The following is a 20,546-nucleotide window of genomic DNA, read 5'->3' on the forward strand; positions in this document are numbered from 1 at the left end:
AAAGTTGCAATTCCCAGGGCAGCCACAACTACCTGGATGACTACTCCTGATGGTGCTGGCAGTCTGACCGTGGTGCAACCACCCCGGTAGTAATGTGGTGGAGGTCTGAGCACCACCATCAACCTGGCAGGCATGGTACTGCCAGGTTTGTAACCAGGCCCTTTGTGTTAGATCCCTGTAAAGGGTTTTTGAAAATGGAATACAGCATACATTATTGTTTTACTTACCAAATAATACAGAACAATAACATAATATTCTGGAAAACAATATTGACTCACAGAAATAATGCCAGAAAATATGGGTTACAAAAATCCCATACCTAATTAACCAAAACACAAATATCGATGACCAACATATCACAGTTAAAATATCTATTTTTAACAATAGCGGAAAAACAGATATGGGAAAAAATATTATTGCCTTCAAATAACTATATAAAATAACCAAAAGAACGAAAACACAATTTCAATCACAATAATATTACTTAAAAGAAAATGAGCCAAGCTACTAGAAAATAATAAACAAAATTGTATTTCAATTGTAAAACAAACAAAATTAAACTTAACATAAATTAATACATCAAAATATATTAAATGTGATAACATCCAAATGATCTTTACCTACAAATAAAAAATTGCCTTACAATAAATGAACTAATTAAAAATGAATGCAAACATAAGAAAATGTTTAAACATTGAAATATAAAATTCACCATTAAAAATCCACTCATAATAATGCAAACAGCACAACTACACATTATACGCAAAAATTAGCTTCAACCATAAATGGTAATAGCTGGAAAAATCTAACTAAATGAGCACTAACCATTAACATTTACAATGAACCAAAGTACTCAATAAAATTCCTAATTAATTAATAAAACAACATATAAAGAACAGAAACATTTTCTTCTCACACAAAAATACTAAACCTGCAAGAGAAAGACACTCTGCTGGATTCCCAACAGAACACCAATGATGAAAACTCAAAAATAAACTACCACTTCCCTAACAAGTAAGTTAGAAAATGTTAATTAACACCATGTAAACTAACTAAATCTAAATATGGTAAACTACACATAATTAAAAAAAGTTTCTACCAATCTTTAGAAACCAGACAACTAGTGCAGGAAAATCAGTGACACAACCACCAATTAAATTCTAAACCCAAACACCTGGACAAAGGCTTATTACTACTCAGTAAATTCAGATAACTTCTAAACATAAGAGAAAGCCTTAAATGAAAAAGAAAACCTAAAAACCCACAACCCCAAAAAACGAACCAAAAATAAACATTCAAAATGCAACTAAAACAAACTTTTTTCTCCAAACATAAAACAAACCACAAGAGCCACATTTCACCAGCTTGAATGGAAAACTGAAAAAAAGATCAGCAATTATAGTCTTGTAGCCATGACAGGGTTAGCCTTTAACATTTCTGTCACCATGATTATGAACATGCATTGAATTCCCTAATTTTTAAATACAACCTAGTTTTGCCTGATTATAAGCAGCAAGATGATGGGGAAAAGAGTTCCTCTTTTTTTATAGGAATGCCCATACAACCACTGATTATAGTCTGAGTTCTAGCTGTGCTTACGACCAGGGTTTGAACCGCCCAGTATTATTCCGGCCGCATGGAGCGATCATAATCCAGTAGTATTACCATTTTTCTTTTGGGCTCCTAAGAATGTATTGCTAATATTGCTCTAGTTAAACACCAATGGCGTATGTATTAAATGGACTGGAATAGACCCCAGCAAAGTATTGCATCAAGTAGTAAGCAGTAACATGGCCAAGTTTGCTTACTGTCTGGGTGGTGGCAGATCAGGAAAGTTTGTTGTTCACCTTCTACCAGAATATTTGTACATTAAGGGCAGGATGTAGCTAGGTAAAAAATTGCGAATCGGAAATAGCGACTCCATGCAAATCGCTATTTCCGACTCGCAAAATCGAATGCCATAAAGACTCACCAAACCAAATTGTGAGTCGCAGACGTGTCGCACTGCAATTTGCGACCTCTGTTTTCAGCGACGTCTCAATTTATGCGAAGGGTGTGGTCCGGTGTCGCAAATTGCGACTGACTCGCAAATTTCCTGCAGTTGGAACATAACAGTTGGGAAACCCACTTTCTGGCTCTCGGTGATGACATCAGAACCAGGAAGTCACCAAATAGAACTGGGAGGAGGGAGGAGCACACCCAACCCAAACTGCAGAGCCACACCCAGGTGAGAGGACCTGCAGCAACAATGGAGAAGGTGACAGCCATTGCTGGCAGGAAGAGAAAATTAAAGTTCTCTGACAAGGAGTTGGAGGTACTAACGGAGGAGTGCTGCCTGCACCATGACCAACTCTTTGGCAAGGCAGCAATGAGTGTCCCTGACACTCAAAAGAAAAAAAAATGGCAAGACATCAGGAAAAAAAAATGCCATTGGGGTAAGCCACTGCACCCTAGATGAAATCAGGAAAAGGTGGTATGACCTTCGCTCCAGGACCAAGGAGAGGGTTGCGGAGCGCATGAGGGAGATGCAGGGCACTGGAGGAGGCCCATCCACCGTTCCACCAGCTACAGCCCTGGAAACCATGGTGGAGACAACACTGGAGCCGGAGACTGTACTGGGCATAGGAGATGTGGACAGTTCAGCGCCTGGAACATCAAAAAGTGAGTACCATGATATATGCTTTGACACCCACAAATGCATTATACACACAATCCCAGTACACAGCAGCAGGCATCACCAGACTAGCTCCATTCCAGTCTAACAACCTCTAGAATAGTGCATTATGGACAATGTAGTACAGTAGTCCAAATATTGGCAAATGTTTATTATGAGTCAAAAAACAGATGTGCGAGACTCACAGTGTATCCCCTATGTCCCACAGGTCTCCCACGAGGCCCCCCCTGTCAGCGAACATGTGCAGTGAGAGGAACATGGGCCAGACCCACAGGAGGAGGCTGCCACTGACACAGCAGGGGACAGCAGGACACCTCCACCCATGGAAATGCCACCAGAGTCCATAGAAGATCCTGCGCTGGATATGGAGGCAGCAGTGGTAGCACCAGGGCCCAGGCCTACAGAGAGGCACACACAGCCAGCAGCAGGAGCAGTGCGCAGACGCCGCCACCGAGTGCAGTCTGTGCACTTTGAGGATGTCGCAGATGTTGAGTTTGCGGGACTTTAGGCATCACTAGTACAGGGTCAGCGCCTGAAAAACAGACAGTTGAGATCAATTAACAGGAACCTAACAAGACTGCAGACCACTATGACCCATGGGCTGGCTAATGTGGACAATCAGTTCCAAACTATGAACACGCATCTGGGGAACCTGACACAGTCCATCGAATTATTGGTCAGGGAACTGGTGGCTGACAGGGCACAGGCACGGCACAGGGAGCGCAACACTGCATCCCGGTTCGACAGACTTGCAGCATCCATTGGGCGCCTGGCTACAAACACCCCCTGCCTGTCAAGGCACACTGTCAGCCTGCAGGTCGAACTGGGTCATTTTGCTGGTGATGTGGCACGGGGACTTGGCCGCATCAGCCATGCGATTGACATAATGGAGACCAGACAGGCTGCAAGGGGCACAGGGGGTACCCCGCAGGACAGCTAGGAGGGCTCTACAATAAGCAGTGTGTCTGCCACTGATGCACATGTGCTGCGGAGTAGCAGTGCACGGCAGGGCTCAGGGGACCCACCAGGAGTGAGCCATGGTGGCCGCAGTTAGAGGAGGCTGTGAGCCACTGACGTACTATTACTGAGGCACATGCAATTAATGTGTCTGATTTGACTGTTTACAATTCCAGACTGTGGCATACTGCACATTTCTAATGACATCATAGTTTAGCAATAAAAAGCTTTTGTTTGTTTCACTACATAACTGGGCTATGTGTGTCTGACATTAGTGAGTGTGCTCACGGTTGCCACGTACCAGCCAAAGTATTGGGTTGCAATGTGGTTCCGTCTCTGTCTACCCTCATTTGCGATGCTTCTATCCCCAGGCTGTCAGTGTGGTAGCTCTTGCTCCTCATCCTCCGTGTCTGTGTCTTTAGGGGTGAGATGTAGCCCACGTCTGGTGGCAATGTTGTATAGGATGGTACAGGCGGCAACTATCTTGCATGCTGTTTCTGGGGCGTACTGAAGTGCACCTCCACTTTTGTGGAGGCATCGGAATCTTGCCTTTAACAAGCCAAAGGTCCTCTCGACTACAGTTCTGGTTCGTCGATGTGCAATGCTATATCGCCTCTCGTTCTGATTGCCAGGTGTTAGGTATGGGGTGAGTATCCATGGTCTCAGGGCATATACACTGTCGCCTGTTTGACAAAAAGGCAAAGTTAGTAGGGCATCACAGGGTTACACAGTGACCTGTATGTATGGCTTCAGAGTGTGGTCACCAATACCTAATAGATATCCGTCTCCAAACTCCCCACGTTCTAGGCTTTGGTGTATCCCACTGTGCCTGAATATGTATGAGTCATGTGTACTCCCTGGCTATTTAGCTACAATGTCAGTAATGACATTATGGGCATCACATACCACCTGGATGTTTAGTGAGTGGGTACATTTCCTATTGCGGAACACATATTCCAGATTTGCAGGTGGGCAAATTTGTATATGTGTCCTGTCCACACACCCTATTACATGGGGGAAGTTAGCAATTCTGTAGAAGTCCAACTTGGTGCTGTTTATTTCTGCCTTATTCCTGGGAAGGTATAATATCTGGACATGTTTGCGAGTATGGCATCTAGGAAACGTCTAAAGAATCGTGAGAGGGCACTTTGGGATACCCCACCTGCCACTGAAAACACCCCCTGATAGCTACCCGAGGCCAAGAGGTGCAGTGAGCATAGCACTTGCACATGCGTTGGGATGGTGCTGTCGCGCATTGTCTGTCGTACAAGCTGACGTTTCACCAGTTCAATTATTTCTAAGATAACAGCACTGCTCAGTCTATATTTGTCATAAATCTCCTCCTCAGTTTGTTGAAATAGTGTCTGCCTGGTTCGGTATATCCTCTCTTGTCTCTGCCTCCTCCTCCTCTGCTGGGCAGCCTGGTCTCTCCTCCTCCATGCAATTACGTACAGTTCAGCCATTTTGAATCACCCAGATGCCTTCTGGGTCTCCTTTTATACTTTGGTTCTGGTTACCACCTGCTCTGAATCAGTGGCAATCTGGGTGTGCAAAACGGGCTTTTTGCGACTAGTCGCAATTTGCAACTGGCTTTTGCATATGGTTTGCGACTCGCAATTTGTGACTTCCTAATTGCGGGTCGCAAAATCAGGTCTCAATTTTTTAGAGTTGTGCAATTTTTGCGAGTCGGTGCAGGGTCGCATCGCTATTTGCTAATCGGAAATGGGATTTTTGCATCCCATTTCGGATTTTGCGGGGTCGCAAATAGCGAATCGGCCCATTTGTGACTCGCAAAACTTTGCTACATCTGGCCCTAAGTTCCCTTCTCACACAACCGTTGAGACCCAAAAAAACTAAAATTCACGAGGGACTTGACCACTCATGTTCTCAGGCCTCTCTTGCTTGAAGGCGACCCTTCACAATTCCTTTAGTGACCACTTGGCTATTAATTTCCTCAGTAAAAATTATAAACAGGCTGTAGCAGCCACGAAGAAGCCTGGTCCAAGCTGATCAACTCTGCTGACATAAAAGACACAAAACCTTTTTGGGATACATTTAATGGCCCTTTTTTAAAAAGTGATCTAGTCCCAGAGCTTAATTCCCTCATTTCTTGTGAATCATGGGTGGCATTTTTCTCGGCTATCTCTAACTTAAATCAGGAGGGTAGTTGCCTATCCGTGTGTGGTGGAGACATAAGTAGGTACTCTCTCCCTTTAAACAACATCCTTGAGGAGGTCATCCTTGCCCTTCACTAAAATACAGCTGGGAAGGCCCCAGGCACAGATGGGGTACCAGTCGACACTTTTAAAGCAGCCAGAGACTTAGGGGGGGCCAATTCTAATACATGTGTTTAACACAGCAGCAGAGTGTACAATTCCAAACTCCTGGGCAATGTCGATAATTGTACTCATTTTCAAGAAGGGTGATAAATCAGACTCCAAATGTTATTGCCCTATTTACTTTCTAGATTCAACAGTAACATAGATGAGTAGGATACTGCTAACGAGATTAGAGAAATGGGCTCAGAATAACTCAATTTTATCAGAAGCACAGTTTTGATTTACGAAGGGCCTGGGGACGGTCGAGCAATGTGTAAATCTGGAGTTGCTGATTGAGAAGTATACTAGGGCTAAATCATCTTTCCTCTACCTTTGTTTTGCTGATTTAAGCAGTGTGTTTGATCTGGTAGACCATTCTATTCTGTGGTCAACCTTGATTACCCTTGGTGCTCCGGGGGAGATCATCTGCTTACTTGCACATCGGTATGAGAAGTTATCATATAAGATACAATATGGCCCCCATGGTGAATGGTCCCCCCCATTTATGATAATGAAGGGAATCAGACAAAGCTGCGTCTTGGCTCCCCTTTTGTTCTCACTTAATGGGGTTGACGGTGTCCTCCAGGCTCTGCAGGCCAATGCACCTATTGTTGTGGGTCTTCCGGTCCCTGTGTTACTGTACAGCGACGGCTCTGTCCTGTTATCAAGGACACTTATTGGCATGCAGAAGCTGATGAATGCATTTGGGGCATTTATGAAATCCAAGAAATTATTGATCAACAAAACTAAAACGTATGCTATAGTATGTGGGAAAAAATCACAAAAAATGTAGACTCTTCATTATTGTGAATACCCTGACATCTAGTGAAAATTTATTTTGCTGCCTGGGAATTTTATTCTCGAACAGTGGTGCATGGTCCCATCATGTCCAAAATTCCAGATTGAACACGAGCTGAAATTCCCATGAGACCTTTAGGCCTTCCCATAAACCTTGTAGCCTACCTGTTAAGGAGATGATAGGTGTATGTAAGGCTAGAATGGTGTCCGCTGCTACTTTTGGGGCAGGGCTGTGAGGCTATACTCCCAGTTACCCCCTTCAGGTTGAGGAAAATAGTTTCTGAAAAAAGTCTGCCATGCCTACCTGTTTCTGCTTCATCTTTGATTGCCCACTAAGAGGTAGGCTTGCATTACTTGGAGGATCTACTTTTACTAAAACCATTGTTAATCTGGTTCTCCATATGGTCTAAAGAGAAAACAAGATTTACAAAATAAATTATTTCAGACTGTCTTACCTTGGATTATGTTTCTCATATTCCTTGGCTTTCATATTTGAATGAATCTTTTAGTACTTTATTTAATGTCTGTTCTGAAAGACGCACTTAAAGTTTTATCACTTGACAAAAGCACTTACAAGGCGATCTTTCTGAAACATAGATATGAGCATGAATGTGAGAGGGGGTAAAGGAAACTATTGTTGCTTTTATATGTCAATCAATCTCCAGAAGGCTGCCAATATTATCGGTCATGTGTAAATAGTATCCAGGTCCATCATGTCCTGACTAGATTACAAGTGGGCACAGTCCATCACGTGGTTGTATTCCCTAACATAAAGATTCACCCACCAGACATGACACCCTGTCCATGTGATGACTTGTCCGAGCAAAACACTCAGCACTTTATGTTGTTCTGTGACTTTTATAAGAACTTTAAGAGTTACTATCTCAAACCATTAGAGATTACAGAAATGCACTGAGTTGCTTGTTTACACTTGGAGATCCCTGTGTATGTTTTATTGTTGGACTTTTTTATAAGGGGGGCAAAACAATTTAGGAAAAGTATTGTGTGTTAGATATAAAAATGAGAGGGGTGCATGTTTTATTTCTGTGTTTTGATGTTGTATTTTTATTGGATGTACTTTTATATCTGTTTTGAAACTTGCCGAATAAAGTGAAGTGAAGAACAAAGCTACCAACAACCAAGGATATAGCAATCAGTAAGCCAAATTAAACCTAAGATAAGTAAACAGACCAGTAAACTGTATGCCATGCTATAGTGTAAAGTAAGAATGTTCATTAACAACAAAGGAATAGACCACTTAGAAGTAATTGGAAAATCCCTGTTATAATACACCTACCTACACTAACCTTCACAAAAGAAAAGACTTCCATAACCTAAACATTTTTAAATAAATATTAAATAATATATTTTTATAAATCAGTCAAAAATAATATTAGCATATGAATGAACTGATCAAGAGTAACAAATAGGTTTTAGTATCCAATTACAAATCTGCCTGACAACAACCACAAAGCATATTTTTAAATAAACACAACATGAAACCAAATAAATCACACACATATAAAATAAAAATATGGCATTGCAATTAGAAGAAGTACACATATGTTAGAGCTGTCAGCCTTAAGGTGTTCTTCTCTCAAACCATTTGTACCTTTGGTGAAATTATTTTTTGTTGGCCTTAGGACTCTGTGCACTTTACCACTGCTACCCAATGCTAAAGTGCTTGTGGTTACTCCCCTAAACATGGTTTGATTGGCATATACCCAAATTGGTATATTTACTTTACTTATATGTTACTTACAGAGTGGTACATCATAAACCCAAAGCCTGTAAGTTAAATGCTACCAGTGGACCTGCAGCACTTATTGTGCCACCCACTTATGTCACACTGTAAAACATGTCTGAGGACTGCCATCACAGTCTGAATGAAGTTTTAAAATGTCATGTAAACTTTCTAAGCCTTAAACTCCCTTTTTATAACATATAAGTCACCCCTACGGTAAGCCCTAGATAGGCATAGGACAGGGTGCTATGTAGTTAAAAGGTTGGACAATGATGTTTAAATTTTACATGTCCTAGTAGTGAAAAACTCCTAAATTCATTTTTTACTACTGTAAGGCCTACCCTTCCCATAGGATAACATTGGGGATTCCTTACAACATTGTGTACTCTGTAATTCCTAATTGGGAACAGATTGCTATGTCATGTTTGGGATCTATGAAATTGTAATGATAGACCCTCTTTGATGGTGGAGTCGGACTTTTCATTTAAATTTTGAAAATGCCACTTTTAGAAAGTTGACGTTTTCCTGCCTTAGCCCATTGTGCCTATAGCATGTCATGGGTCACATGACTGGATGCAGCTGAAAGGATATGTGAATTCCTCCAAGACAGTCACACAATAAAGGGATTAGGTGTGCCTCATTGAGCCATCTGCTGGCAGGACATTTGGGTAAAGCCCCTCTTGCAAATGAAGATCTTGTTCCCTGCCTTTACACAAATGGCCTAACAACCCCACATTGTCACTACAGCCAGCCAAATTGTCACTACAGCCAGCTTGGAGGCAGATAAGGGGAGTTCCCATGCACTCCAAAGAACCTTTCAGAAGCTTCTCACACCTTAAGAAGAATGGTACCAGGGTATAAAAATAGGATCTTCTGACACATGCTCAGAGGATTGCCTGCTGTTGGGACTTGCTGTGCACTTTGCAAGACCGCTGCTGCACATGGAAAGACTGATTTGCTGTTGGGAGGCTGCCTTGAACCCTCTGAGGCAAGCTCTGCTATTGGGCCCTGCATCTTTACCGGAACCCTGGACTATCAGAGTGACTCCAGAGGCTAGTTTGCTGGCCTCCAGTTCAGAGCCAAAGGGACACAAAAGGCTCCCACAATCTTGCACCTGCACCTGGAACCTGCCTGAGTGAGTCCTGAACTCCCACGGAGGTGTTCCACCAATCCTGAACCCTTGACTGTGGGGATTATTGTGCCCAGATGACCAAATCCCCAAACTGAAAAAACTTTGGACAAAAACTGCTCAGAGAACCAGGATGAGAAAGGGATCATCCTGCCCACCTATTTGCCTGAGGTGTATCACCGGTCAGATTGACCTTTAAGCTTCTCCTGCAATGTTCTTCCCTACAGCAGCAAATCCCTTTCAGTAGTCCTTCCACAAAGGGGTATCCAACATTGTGAAAGTGTCTTTTGCTACAGTCCTCTTCCTGGTTCTTCTGGAGATTTTTGACTTTCATTTCATCAGCTAAGTCTGAATGTAGAAATCTTCACTACGGCTTCGAACCATTTCCATCTGACGATGACGCCCCTTCTCAGACATGTGCTGTACCTTCCCCAGCTAACTTTACCTTTGCATACAGTTTTTCCCAGACATTTTTCAAATTCCAAAGGTAAGCGCTAACCAGGCCCAGTCCTCTTCTTGTACCTGAACTGACCTGTAAACCCGTAAAAAACCACAACATACCCACTCTCACAAAACACACTTGCCCAATAGACCATAGACATTATATTAGAACTATAAAAACACAAGAAAGCACATGACAATATGTAAAGTCACAAGTCTACTACCAAATTGTTACTAGGCCTAACACACAACACTACTAAGCAACATAACACAAACTGCTATAAATCATCCTAAAAAACAAAACTACAACTTTACCACAGAATACCTACATATACCCACATCTCTCCTACCCTTAACCACTGCCATCTCCGCCCAGGGGAAGGGGTGGGAGGCGCTGCTCCGAGGACATAATTATTACGTCCCGGGCACCCAAAGGGTTAAAATCCTATTTTTTAAAAAAAGAAAGTCTTACATTATCTGTTGACCAACAGTAGGTAACTACAACTCACTTCAATGAAATCTAAATAAAAATAACAGAAATACACTACAAAATACATGTTGGAGAGGAGTAATGGCCACTCCATGAAAACAGAAACAGAGAAAACAATAAAAGTTCAAAAACGTTTGTAAAATGTCTACAAAATCTGTAACAATGTTATATGATTATACAAACACGTTCTAAAAATATATAAACAAAATATAAATTAATATGTAAATTATAAAACATGTATATATCAAAATATGTATGTGCAATAAATGGATATGTGAAAAATATGTATGTACCATTTTTACAAAAATGTTTAAAAATATAAATATGTTAAATAAATAAGGAAAGACATTACATGTGATATTAAGTGTAATAAATGTATTAAAATAATAAAACCTTTTAATTTTACATTTAAAAGTTGTGTGTAACTAAATGTTAACATACAAACTAACTACAAAAAAATAAATAAATTACAATATAAAAATTTAATGTGTCATTCACTGTAGAAAAAAAGAAACAGAAGAAATAGGGGGTTATTCTAACTTTGGAGGAGTGTTAATCCGTCCCAAAAGTGACGGGAAAGTGACGGATATACCACCAGCCGTATTACGAGTTCCATAGGATATAATGGACTCGTAATACGGCTGGTGGTAAATCCGTCACTTTTCCGTCACTTTTGGGACGGATTAACACCTCCTCCAAAGTTAGAATAACCCCCATAATGTTTTGTGTGAAATGCTGAATACTAAAAACATTACATCTATTGTTCCCACTGTAATGTAATATATTAGGGTAAAGGTGTTGGACACTAATAGGATCATATTTACTATTCCCACTCCAATCTAAACCAATTTGAGTAAGACATTGAATACTTGATTGGTCACATTTACTATTCCCTGTTGAAGGTGTTGGACAAAACTTTCATATTTACTACTCTAAATCAAATCTAAATTCATTTGGGGAAGGTGCTGGATGCTTAAGTGAGCACACTTACTATCTCCACTCTTATCAAAACCATTTTAAAGATGGTACTGTACACTAGCAGGGCCAAATATACTATTTCAACTCCAATCTAAACCATTCTAAAGAAGGTGTTAAACCCTAAAGGGGCCACATTTACTATTGCAACTCCAATCAAAGCTAATTAAGGGCAGGTGTGCACAAAAGGGTTCACATTTGCTATTCATACTCCAATTTAAACCAATTTGGGGAAGGTGTTGGACACTAAAACATCAGATTTTATAGTTAGCACTCTATTATAAAAATATTTACTTTTGTTATCTAGACCTAATAAAATAAAATTTATATTTATAATTAAAAATACATTTTATATATCAAACACATATACAATACAATAATTCAAATAAATATTATAATTTGCAGATATACATTACTGGAGTACTATGTAATAATAATGAAATAATTCAATAATAATTGTAAATGAAAGTCATTAAAGTAAGCACCACACATGTTAATATAACAAAATAACTAAACAAACTGTAAAACATGGAAGTAAATATATACTAAACTATAACCAACATAACAATTTAAAAGTACAAAGGTTATTTAGCTAAACCTAATAAAATATCATTTCAAAACATTACAACAAATAGGGTCTCATTACGAGTTTAATGGTCTGACAGTCAGATCGCCGCGTAGACATCCGCCAAAAGAATGCTATTTTGGCGCTCATACATACGGCCCTATTACGAGTTACACAGTCAGAACAGCCAAAGACAGCCAATATCCTGACACCACCAGGACTCTGGAGGGCGGGAAAGAGGTGGTCCAATCACCAGTACCGCCAGCCTATCAAAAACCACCAAACCTATTACAAGTCAAAAATCGCTATGGTGGTCTAGCCATGGTGATATACCAATGGCGGTGCAAACCGCAGCAGTCGGCGGTCCACAAAGTAATACACCACACCACACTGGATAGATTTGAAATTAGCCCAACTGACACACATCTACACACTCGACACACCCACCAACCACAATATATAACACACCCCTCCAACCACCGCAATCCTTTGTATCTTCCATCCCAAACACAGAAGCCGGAGCAACATCAGAGCAAACCAAACCATAGATTAGGGACCCCACGACCTCTTACAAAGCATATGTCACACATCCTTACAACACCCACCCGAAAACACACATAACTGCACCCTATTGCACTATTTACTCCCCGTCACCCTCTCATCACACAGCACCTAGACATTATTTTCTTCATACTTCTTTACTATGTCACCACAAAAACATCCCTGTTTCACAGATGACGAGTTGAGAATCATGGTGGATGATATCATTCCAGTGGAGCCACATATATTTGGAGCCCAAGTCCAGCAGACCACTATTGCTAGGAAAATGGAAATGTGACAAGGGATAGTTGACAAAGTGAAGTTTGTACTCAGTAACCAATGCACAAAGGACGACATCAGGAAAAGGTAGAACGACCACAGGAGGAAAGGCACGTTGCATGTCCGCCAGGAACAAGCTGTCATCCCCAAAGCTAGGGGTCATCCCCAATCATCTCCCCCACAGTTTACATTATAGGAGGAGAAGGTCTTGGCCATTCTGCATCCTGAGGTCTTGACAGGAATACCTGGGGAAGTTGAGTTGGGTAAGTCACATCAAAAAAGGTTTCCTTACAAAATGGATTGGCATGCATGCTCATTGATCACCTTTCCCCACCTACAATGTCAAAGCATTCAGTCCAGTGTCCACCTCTCCATAAACCCCTTTCTGGCCTCCTACATGCCAATCACACCCATCTCTGTATGGTGTGTGTAGTACAACGATTGACAGCACTACAACTCCTAGCAGGCACAGTTCCACCATCACTAATACCAGAGCAGTGTAGTCCAATTTAAATCACCACCTTTGTCAACTCCACATTGGAGTGTAACCATCTGAGAGGATTAAAATTGTACAGTGTGTGGGTTGTACATGCAAAGACAGCAATGCCAAGGTCAGAAGGCACTGTTTTTTTTTTTTTATAACATGTTTTTATTGATTTTTCCAAGGAAACAGAGCAATGTGTTACATACATGTGTATCAATGACAGGATATTGATGGTTTACGTAATTCTTGTAGATTGCACAAATTGAAATAAACAAACAACTAAGAACACCTCGTACACTTCCAGGTCTGAACCATCTGATCAGTATGTTTAAGTTATTTCCCACACCGGTGACTAGCGCATTTAAGTGTGGGGAGGTCCCGCGGTAGCTCAGGGTGGGGTCTTAACTTCCGCACGGGGGGAGGGAATGCGCGAGCGTTTGGAGTGCAGGCATCTGGTGGCTGGGCATATTGGCCCGTGGGCGCTATTTAAGATATGTACTCATGGGGTTTTAGTGTGTTGTCGGTGGGGGTGAGGTGTTGTTGATGGGGGTGCATGCATCCCCTAGTGGAGTGCTGTGTTGGGGGTGAGTTCGTGTATATAGCCGGCGAGGTGTTCACGGCAATTCATAGTTCATGGGGGTCTCTCGTCATTTTTTGCCTCTAGCTTAGACACTAGCGTGCTCCAACTTTCTCAACCCGCGTGACGCAATCCCCCTCGCGCCAGGGTCGTTAGCACCTGGTGCTCAGCACGGGCCCATCGCAGTGTGAGGGTGAGCCAGGCTTTCAAATCGGGTGCGTTGGGGGCTTTCCAGTTCATGGCTATTAGTCTCTTGTACATTACATAAGCCAGATCCACAAACCTGTGTATGTGTTTGTGTTTTTTCGCCCTTGTCCTGAGGGCAAGTAGGCAGGACTTGGGACTCACGACCAGGTCGAGACCCGTCATTTCTGCTAATGTTGTAACCACCCTGGCCCATTCTTTTTGTATCTGTGGGCAATCCCAGACCATGTGGTAGAACTGTGCCACTGGTTTTTTGCATCTGGGGCAGACGGGGTCCGTCCCAGGGAACATGTGTTTGATCCTGGCCGGTGCTAAATATGTTTGGTGTATGTAGTTAAACTGTGTATATCAGAATCTGGGGTTCCTTGAGACCTCGCGAGTGTGGCTCATGGCTTTTGGCCATTCTGCTCCAGAGATCGGGGCAGGCAGTACGGCATTCCACCTCTCCCAGGACTTTAGCAAATTGGGTTCCGGGGGCCTATTCAGGAGTTTATACGTGTTTGATACTGCTTTTATTTGGGTGTCGCAGCTCAGCATATGGTGCAATGTAGGAGAGGTGTCTGGTTCTAGTTCTCCGGCCGCCCATGCTTTTCTGATTGCGTGACATATAGCATGATAGGCCAGGAATTGCCCCGGGCCCACTGCTGTGAGGGCTTGCATGGATTCAAAGGACATTAGTTTCCCCTCCTCAAAGCAATCTCCCACTGTGTGTATGCCCGCGTCTGACCAGGTTGCAGGCGAATATAATCCAGCCTCAGCCCACCCGGGGAGCCGTTCTAGCGGGAGAAGCGGCGAGTCAGCAAGTTCTTTTGCGTTTCTTTGGATATACCTCTTCCAACATGCGTGAGCCGCCACCATCAATGGATTTTCGCGTGCGCTTTTGATTTGTTTATTTGTAAGCCATACAAGCAGGGGGACTCCCTGGAGTCTGCACATGAGCCAAATGGATTCCGCCGAGCTAGGCCTGTGGATCCAGTTCAGTATCCACTGTAACTATGCGGCCGCGTTATAAAGCTCAAAGTTTGGGGCGCCCAGCCCTCCCGCTGCTACCGGGTGGTGCAGCGTGGTGAGTGCGACCCGCCTTCTGCCTTCTCCCCACACAAGCTGCAGTAGGATGGCGTTCAGGCTTTTGAAGAAACTTTTGGGAATAATAAGTGGCAGGGCCACAAAGTGATATAACAATCTAGGTAGTATCAGCATGTTCGCTAGGGCCACCTTGCCCAGTGGTGAGAGTGGTAATTTATTCCAGAATCGCATTGAGCCCTTCATGGAGGTCACCGCTCTCCCCAAATTGCCATCCCTGAGGTCCTCTGTTCTGTGGTAGATGTTAACTCCGAAGTATTTAAATGTGTCGAAGCACCATTTTAGGCGGCTTGGTGGGGCGTTCTCACGTTTCGTTGAGGGTCAGTTGGTTAGTGGGAATATACAGGATTTACCCCAGTTAACTATTAGGCCGGAGATCCCTCCGAATTCAGACAGTAGCGACATCACCGAGGGTAACACCTCATCCCCTCTTCGTATATATATCAAGGCATCGTCTGCGTATAGCGATATGGCGTGGTGGGTCCCGTTCCTGACTACCCCCACCTTTCTTTTTCTGCACGAATGCGTGCGGCCAGCGGTTCCATTGCCAAGGCGAACAACAGGGGGGACAGGGGGCATCCCTGTCTTGTGCCCCTATTGATCGGGAAGCTCCCTGATATGACCCCACTTGTTTTCATCCTAGCCTGTGGGTCAGTGTACAATATGCGTACCCAGCGTGTGAATTTAGGGCCGATACCCATGTGTTGCATAGTGGCAAACAAAAAGTCCCATTCTAATGTATCAAACGCTTTCTCAATATCGAGTGAGATCACCGCTTCCTCGGGTGCGTTCGGGGGAGTATCACCCATTACGCTCAACAGCCTCCGGATATTAAGAAAGGTGTTGTGCTTTGGGATAAACCCATTTTGATCCTCGTGTACCAGGGTGTTCATGTGGGGAGCTAACCTATTGGTCAGAATTTTACCAAGTATTTTACAGTCTAGGTTTAGTAATGATAAAGGTCGGTAGGATTTAACGTCTGTGGGGTCGCGTCCTTGTTTGGGGAGGACCACTATCATTGCCTCCCTCAGTGTGGGGGGTAGAATCCCGCTGGCCCATGCCTCTTCGAATACTTTCAGGAGGTGTGTATTGAGGTGTGTTGCATAGGTGGAATAGTATTCTAGTGGAAGGCCGTCTTCGCCTGGTGCTTTGTTCCTAGGTAATTGCTCAAGGGCTATTTTGAGTTCTCCTAGTGTCATTGAGGCCTCTAGTATCTCTCTATCTGTCTGTGTAAGTTGGGGTAGGGGTGAATCCACCAGGAAAGACCTAAGTTGTTGGGTGGTGCATGATGTACGTTTAGCGTATAATTTTGTATAATATTCCCTGAACGCGTCATTTATTTCTTCTTGCGTGATTGCCAGTGTACCTTCGCCTGTTTCTATTGCCCGATAGGGGGGAGCTGCCGATCTTCGTGCAGGAGCCACGCAAGTAGCCTACCCGATCTGTCGCCTTCCATTTGAAGTCGGGTCAAGTGGTATTTGTAATCATGAAGGCGGAGTGTGGTGTCTGCGGCGGCGTATTCTGTGCGTGCATCATTTAATGTCGTATATGGTGTTTCGTTGCGAGCAACTGCGTTTTCTAGTGTTCTTAGGTTTCTTTTCCAATTTGCTGACCTCTGCGTGGAGTGTACGTCTCACCCCCAAGTAGTTGAGATACAGTGGCCGCGAACCACTACTTTATGCGCGTCCCACTCGACCGCTCTTAGGTTAGTGGTGCCAGCGTTTAATTCCCAGTACTGTTTTAGCGCTGTTTTCAATGTGTCTGTGAATGCTGGATCATGGAGGGCTTCCACCTGAAGTCTCCATGTTGGAATCACTTGGCGCTTTCTGCCCCAGCTCAGAGTTACTATGAGCGGCGAGTGGTCCAATAGTGTTTTAGCTAGGTATTCTGTCCTGCTGACCATTGTGCAGATTTCCTGGGTGCCCCACAGTGTGTCTATCCTGGTGTGTACCTTATGTGGTATTGAATAGAATGAGTATTCCCTTTGTAGTGGATGCTTCACGCGCCATATGTCATGGAGGCCCATATCCCTGGCCCATGCTTGCAGTGGGCGTCTGGAATATCTATTGGCTATCAGTTGTGTGGGGGGGTTTGACCTGTCCAGTGCTGGGTCTGGTATGCAATTAAAGTCCCCACCCCATATGGCGGGCGCTTCAGGAATCACAAATAATGCTGGGGTAAGCGTACTCAGAAACCCGGTTAGCGCGGTATTGGGAGCATATAACCCTATTAGTGATAGTGGTTTGCCGTCGAGTCTACCCTCCACCACCACATACCTGCCTCCCTGGTCTATCCTGTGCGATGTTTGGAGGAAGGGGACGCTCCCTGCTATCCATATAAGAACCCCTCTCGCGAAGGTTGAGTAAGACGTGCCTATTATCTGTCCCCCCCATTTACTCCGCAGTTCCCGCAGGTCCGGCTCCTGCAAGTGAGTCTCCTGCAGGATTGCGATATGTATGCCCTGGTGTTTGAGTCGCGCGTGCACCCGGGACCTTTTGCTCAGGGTCCCCAGTCCCCTGACATTCCAGGTGATTATATCGTATTTGTGCGTGCTATAAGCTATCGGTTGGGCCATGTTTTGTTTTGTGGCGGTGCATCTGGTGCTCTTCCTGCCAGTGGGACCCAGTCAAGTCCCCCCACACCCATCCCCCCCGCAGTCGGCCACCCCGCTTTTGGCAATATTCCCTGTACTGTGGACGGACCTGTAGTGTACAAACTAACTATTACCCTCTTTCCCTCCCCAACCGTGTCCCTTCCCCAACTGTGAACTAGCAACAAACTACACACCCCATTGGTGAGCGAACAGAACTGTATCCATGTGGATGTCTGTGGGGGAGCAATTTTACTATCCGGATGTGGCTCGTTATGGGGCTCGCATCCTTCTGCAGACCCAGTCTGCAGATGATTTGGGGTGCTCCCGGGGGTGAGCTGAACCCCCCCCCCAGTGTGCCTTCGCCGCCAGCCGCGCGCAATTTGGGTATGGAAGCTGTTTTCTAGAATAGAAGAAAAAAGATACATAGGTTCAAGTGTGGTAATCGCCCACTTCCAGTGGGGTACGTTCAGTTCCGTTCTGTTCCTCAGTTGCGGCGGCCGGTTCTGGCGGGGGTTGGGGCAGCGATACTCGTTCAGAGTGCATCTGCGGTCCTGGGGGTAAGCTCCGGTCCCTTTAGCACATCTGTTAATGTGGAGTCAGAGCTGATCGAGTCCGACTCTGAGCTCTCCTCCGGATGCGTCCTGAGAGTCTCAAAGGAGTTCCGAGTCAGTAAGGGGGTTTCTTTCAGGGCCTTGGCTCTCTCATCTGCGGCCTGTTTCACTGTGGGTTGTCCCCTGGTGCGCCTCTTGGAGCGTTTCCACGATGAGGTCACTGACCAGTCCTCGTCGGTGCCATCCGCCTCTCGAGGGTGGGCGAGCCCCTTGGCATAGATCCACGTCCAGGCGTCTTCCGGTGAGGTGAACACGTGGGTGCGCTCATCTGTTGACACTCTTAGTTTGGCAGGGAATAATAGTTCATATTTTATGCCATGTTCTCGGAGGTGCTGCTTTATTTTGACAAAGGAGTTGCGTTGTTTTTGCACCTCTTGAGTGAAGTCTGGATAGGCATTGACAACTGAGTCCTCATACTTAAATGGGCCTTTGTTACGGAATTGCTACAGTATAGCGTCACGGTCTCTAAAGTTCAGGAATCTGGCTATCAACGGTCTTGGGGGTTGGCCCGGGACCGGGGGCCGCCCCGGGATCCTGTGCGCTCTTTCTACAGAGAAGAACTTCGATGGGGCTCCATTCAAAACCTCTTTGGTTAGCCAGTGTTCCAGCAGGAGTTCTGAGTTTTGATCCAGTGATTTTTCAGGGAATCCCAGAAACGTATGTTGTTACGGCGGGATCTGCCCTCTGCTTCTTCTGCTCTTCTCAGCAGGGTCTTTACTTCTGTGTCTAGGCGGAGAATTTGTTTTTGATTATCCGCCACTGTGGGGGCCAGTTCGCTTAACACCTCCTCCGTTGACTTCACCTTTTCGGATAATTTGCGATGGTCTGCTCTGAGGATGTTCAGATCTTGCGACACCGTGTTTATCCTGCTCTCCAGTGAGGATTTAGGGCCTCATTATGACCCTGGCGGGCGGCGGAGGCCGCCCGCCAGGATTCCACCCTCCATTATACCGCTCCGCGGTCAGAAGACCGCGGAGGGTATTATGAGTTTTTCCCTGGGCTGGCGGGCGGTCTCCAAAAGACCGCCCGCCAGCCCAGGGAAAAACTCCCTTCCCATGAGGATGCCGGCTCGTAATCGAGCCGGCGGAGTGGGAAGGTGCGATGGGTGCTACTGCACCCGTCGCGTATTTCACTGTCTGCTGCGCAGACAGTGAAATACTAGCGGGGCCCTCTTACGGGGGCCCCTGCAGTGCCCATGCCGTTGGCATGGGCACTGCAGGGGCCCCCAGGGGCCCCACGACAATCCCTACCGCCATCCTGTTCCTGGCGGGCGAGCCGCCAGGAACAGGATGGCGGTAGGGATTGTCAGAATCCCCTCGGCGGCGCAGCGAGCTGCGCCGCCTTGGAGGATTCTTACGGGCAGTGGAAAACCGGCGGGAGACCTCCGGTTTTCCCGTTCTGACCGCGGCCAAAGCGCCGCGGTCAGAATGCCCAAGGGGGCACCGCCGGCCTGTCGGCGGTGCTCCCGCCCCCGTTGGCCCTGGCGGTAGAGAACCGCCAGGGTCAGAATGAGGGCCTTAGTGTCCATAATTGCCTGTAGCACTTTCTCAAATTGTGAGGAGTGGGCCTGGAGAGTGCTTTCCAGTGACTGCAGGGTAGGTATGAGTTGTTGATCGCCAGTTACTGGTCCGTGCGTGTTCCGGTCTTGGCTTTTCGCCGATTTGGACTTCCCGGCCATTCTGCCTTGTTTGTAAATGTCCTTTGGGTGGGTGTACCGCTCCCCCAGGTGCAGCCGGGCAGGTGACCTCGCCGATGGCGTGCCCGTGCCTCTCCGTCGTGTGTCCTCGTTTCGCACGCACCCACGCGGTCACCCACGTTCCCGGGGCCGGTTAGGGGGAGGGCCACCACCGATGTGCGCTCCATGTTCTAAGGTTTCGGCCCTCCTGTTAGTCTCTAGAGTTAGGTTCTGACTCGGATGGGCGGGGGCCCCTCACTGCTAAATCCACGAACAGTGTGGGCAGGAGATAAGGGGGGGGCAAGAACCTCGTGCCCCTACCGGTTCCCCCGTTGGCGACAGCTCCTAGGCCCTGGATCTTCTGATGAGATGGGGGAAGGAGGATCTCTCCCGTAGGCGAGCGCTGTGC

Source organism: Pleurodeles waltl, chromosome 4_1 (assembly GCF_031143425.1).
Source record: "Pleurodeles waltl isolate 20211129_DDA chromosome 4_1, aPleWal1.hap1.20221129, whole genome shotgun sequence".
Taxonomy (NCBI): Eukaryota; Metazoa; Chordata; class Amphibia; order Caudata; family Salamandridae; genus Pleurodeles; species Pleurodeles waltl.